Source organism: Moschus berezovskii, chromosome 21 (genome assembly GCF_049115385.1).
Source record: "Moschus berezovskii isolate FMDL1 chromosome 21, NW_MosBer_1.0, whole genome shotgun sequence".
Classification (NCBI taxonomy): domain Eukaryota; kingdom Metazoa; phylum Chordata; class Mammalia; order Artiodactyla; family Moschidae; genus Moschus; species Moschus berezovskii.
The window spans coordinates 48,040,498-48,045,333 of NC_142480.1; positions in this window are offsets into that span (position 1 = coordinate 48,040,498).

The window sequence follows — 4,836 nt, forward strand, 5'->3', positions numbered from 1 at the left end:
CCAGGAAGGCATATTTTCAGGAGAAAATATCTCGAAAAGACGCAACCCCTTTTAAAAATAATTTTAACACCAAAAATATTTTGTATTGGCATATAACTGATGAACAACACTGTGGTAATTTCAGGTGAACAGAGAAGGGACTCAGCCATGAATATACAGGTATCCTTTCTCCCTCAAACCCCCTCCCATCCAGGCTGTCACATAACATTGAGCAGAGTTCCATGTGCTATACAATAGGTCTTTGTTGGTTATCCATTTTAAATACAGCTGTGTGGACATGACCTTCCCGTAGTCCCAAACTATCCCTTCCCCCCACCAACCGTAAGTTTGCTTTCTAAGTCTGTGAGTCTCGTTTTATAAATCTGTTTGTGTCATTTCCTTTTAGATTCCAGATCTGAGGGACGTCCTATGACCTTTCTCCTTCTCCGTCTTACTTCATTCACTGTGACACTCTCCAGGTCCATCCGTGTTGCTGCAAATGACATTATTCCGTTCTTTCTGATGGCTGAGTAATATTCCACTGTATAGATGTACCACGTCTTTTCTATCCACTCCTCCGTCGATGGACATTTAGGTTGCTTCCATGTCTTGGCTATTGTAAACAGTGCTGCACTGATCATTAGGATGCATGGATCTTTTTGGGCCATGTTTTTCACTGAAAATATGCCCAGGAGTGGGATTGCAGGGTCATATAGTGGCTTTATTTTTAGTTTTTTAAGGACCCTCCATACTGTTCTCCACAGTGGCTGAACTGATTTACTTTCCCACCAACAGCGTAAGAGGATTCCCTTCTCTCCCCACCCTCTCCAGCATTTGCTGTTTGTGGATTTTTTTGAAGATAGCCATTCTGACCAGTGTGAAGTGATTATCTCACTGTAGTTTTAATTTGCATTTCTCAAATAACTAGCGATGTTGAACATTCGAAAAGATGCTTCTTCTTAAATGGCAGGAGGCCAGGGGTGGGGGGAGCAATGAGAGTTCTTAGGTTGCAGGCAATACAGCCTGGGTGGCGAGGGGAGGGAGGGATTCTAGCTTCTTCAAGATTCTGAGTGCTGAATAAACTACCAAAGGAGATGTCTGCGTTAGCTTCTCTATAGAAACTAAATACAGCAAAATTCTCTCACCCTGAATCACAGAAAGTCTAATTGTTGTTTAAGCTGCTGTTTCTCATCCAAGGCATTTGGCAGTTCTGTCTTGTTTCCCAGGAATTTCTTGAAGCTGTGGTTTGTCTCGTTTCAAATTATGCTGTGAGCATGCCAGGGATGGGCTGGGGCCAGGGTCTGCCCTCCTAGCCCATGCAGAGAGACTCTGGTTTGATCTGTTATTTATTTTCCTAATTTAATTTTTATTTGGTCAGTTGTACAATAAACATTGGTTGAATAGCAACAGTTCCCTTATCCAGCCCTGCAAAGTTCAAACTCTCAAGTCAGTTCTTTTGGTATTTACCTCCCTAATTCTCAGTTAATATGCATCTATGATTATTGACTGATTTTTTTTCAATGTGAACCATCATCTATCTACTGATTTCCATCCCCCTATTCTCGAAGATGAAGGTGAAGCTGGCTTATCACTCACCTCTCCACCTGTACACTCCTGCACCCACACACCCCACACTTGCCTTTTTCCTTCCTTATCTTCCTAAGATCGTTCATCCCAATTTTAACTAAATCAAGAGTGTTTCTATTATTATGACTGCAGAAGAGGTTACTAATGCCCTGTCCATCAAGGGGAGGGCACCTGACCCCAAGTGAGGGATCAGGAAAAGACTTCTGGAAGGAGTAACAGATCGAAGTGACTTCAAGGGATTTCCCTGGAGGTCAAGTGGTTGAGACTCCACGCTTCCATAGCAGTTGGGATGGGTTCGATCCCTGGTCAGGGAACTGAGATCCCACAAAATTTTTAAAAATTAAAAAAAAAAGAGAGACTTCAAGCCTAAGCCTAAAATAGCAAGGGGAGAAGGGAGCCTGGGTAGGAAGTGCTAGGCCTAGAGGTGGAGGGAGAGCGCGGTCCACCAGGGAAGCCGACAGAGCCCAGGGGGCTGGGTCAAGGCCTGATGGGTGGGGAGCAGTGATGGATGAGTTGGGGTGTCAGCAGAGGGTGGGAGCCAGGGGAATTTGATGCAGAGTAGTGTCAGGATCAGATTCACATTTTAGGAAGATGCCTGTGGCTGCCCTGGGAGGATGAATGGAAGGGGTGTGCCCAGAAGCAGTTTATCTGGGCAAGAGATGGCTCTGGCCTGGAGGAAGTTGTCTGGAAAAACATAGACACCTGGTCGGATGGGAATGCCAATCATGAGAGCCAAAAAAGGAGAAACTGGCTTAAAAGGGAGGTTGATGCTTTCTCTCTCGTTTCGGCATGTTGAGTTCAAGATGCCTATGGGCTGCATGGGTCTGGAGCTAGGAGGAAAAAAGCCAGGGCTGGAGCAAGATGGATAAATACCTTTTTAAATTAATAGTTGACTCCGTAATTTCTGTTACAAATCATGCTAAGGGCTTGTTTTAGAAGGTGACATACCCACTCCCAGGAAGGCCTGGGTGTCAGTAGGTCTCAAGATTCAGAGGAGCGGGGAGATGCTTCAGATGTTGGGGAGGCAAGTTTTGTGGCTACCATGGTGAAATGAAAGGTAAAGGGGATGGTGAGAAAGCAAGATGGGGAAGGCTGTGCGAGGCTAACATAGCCCCCCGCCCCCTAAACTTTTGGCAAAGTCCAGTAACCCCACAGTGTGGTGCAATTAAATGCTGAGAGGGAACCGAAGCAGAAGAGTGCAGGGCTGAATAGATTCCACTGGCTGGAGGGACAAGGAAGCTGGGGAGGGCCCAGGGCAGCTGCCTCAGCGGGCGCTGAGACCCGGCCGAGCAGAGGAGGAGGGAATAGGAGACAAAGAAGTGAACCCAGAGTGTGGACTGCACAGAGTGGAGACCACGCTCTACACTTCCAGACGCTTGGCTTTGAAGATGCTCCAGGAGCTCCATGGTTAAATTCTCCTCCAAAGGCCTAAAAACCCTTTACTACCACCATTAAGCTATATTTTCTTTTCTTTCTAGAAAAGAGAGAGAGAAGAAAATTGTGACTGTTTTTGAAGAGTCAAAGTCTCACCGAAACCTGTGTTCCTCTTTCACACAAAGACATATTTGGACATCAGTGGTCCAAAATAAATATGGAGTGTTTTCAAAAGTTACTAGAGAAATTCTTGTTCCCAAATTGTGCCAATTACAGGACAGAGAGGGGCCTGCCTTGATGAGGAAATGGGGCTTTCATTGGAATGTGACCCCCTCCCTCTCTGAAACAGGTTTATTGACTCTGGACAGTCTGGGGCAGCTCCCCCCAAAAGTTGGCCATCTAGTTTTCCCTGGATTACTTTTTTCTTTTGCTCTCCTTTATTTTGTTCTTTTAGACTTCATTGTTATTATTAGAGTATAATTGCTTTACAAGGTTGTGTACGTTTCTGCTATATAACAAAGTGAATCAGTTATATGTATATATAAATCCTCTCCGTTTTAGATCTCTTGACCACGCCCCCCAACCCTCCAGGTCATCACAGAGCTCTGAGCTGAGCTTCCTGCTATACAGCAACTTCCCACTAGCTATATATTTTATATATGGTAGTGTATAAATGTCAGTCCCAATCTCCCAATTCATCCCACCCTCCCTGTCCCCTCCTGTGTCCACACGTCCATTCTCTACATCCACATCTCTCTGTTCCTGCTCTGCAGATATGTTCATCTGTATCATTTTTCTAGATTCCACTTATATGCTTTATTATACGATGTTTGTTTTTCTCTTTCTGACTTACTTCACTCTGTATCTCCCTGGATTATTTTTAAGTACACCAAAGAGAAGACTGTGGTCACACCAAATCTGCATGATGTTGTTTAGGGAGAAAAGGGAATGTAGAATAAACCCTTTGGCGGGTTCTCTAGGTATCTTAGTATCTAGATGTTTTCAAGTCATTTCTTATTTTAACAGAACTAAAAATTAGGCTGAGTATAGAAAAGGGGGATCCTTCTTGCTTATGTATTGATATAAGGAGAGCAGAGTGATTGGAAAGAGCGAGAGGAGTGGGAGGAGACAAAGCGGAGACAGATGGGAAAGATCTGAGCTGGTTTAAAGGCTAATGAGAAGCACACAGGGAGTAAAGAGGCTGAAGACAATGAAAGGTACTTACTGGTTTTGAGGTTGCAGAACCAGGGGGAGGGAATGGGTAGAGAGCTCAGGAGTAGGGTCTGGCCTTAGAAGGAAAAAGGTGGGTGTAGGTAGAGAGAGGTTGTTGAAGGATTGGATTGGGGTTGAGGGGGAGCAGGAGGTTGAAAGAAGTCCTAGCTGAGTTCTCTTTGCTCCTCAAAGCAGGAAGGGAGGCTGTGTGTTCAGAGTGGCACCAGGGAGATGGAGGTGGTGGTGGTGGTGTTGGAGGTAGAGTTTGGAAAAGCTGACATGGGCAAAGAGAGTAAAGAGTTGACCAGGGAGGCACAGTGGCTGTTCTGATAGGAAGTGGGGGCCCCCAGCATCCATTCCCCCTTCTTCCACGGTGGTAGAAGGTTTAACGGTCAGCCAAGGGCCAGGGAGTCCACCTGCCAATGCCAGAGACACGGGTCAAATCCCTGGGTCAGGAAGATCCCCTGGAAAAGGGAATGGCAACCCACTCCTTTATCCTTGCCTGGGAAATCCCACGGACAGAGGTGTCTGTGGGCTACAGTCCACGGGGTCGCAAAGAGTCGGATACGACTGAACAACTAAACAACAACAAGAACCCACATCCCTATTGCCCAGTGTAAGGAAACCAGAACAAACATACCAAGGAGAGAGGAAGCCCCTAGAGTGTCCCTCTCTGACTCCATC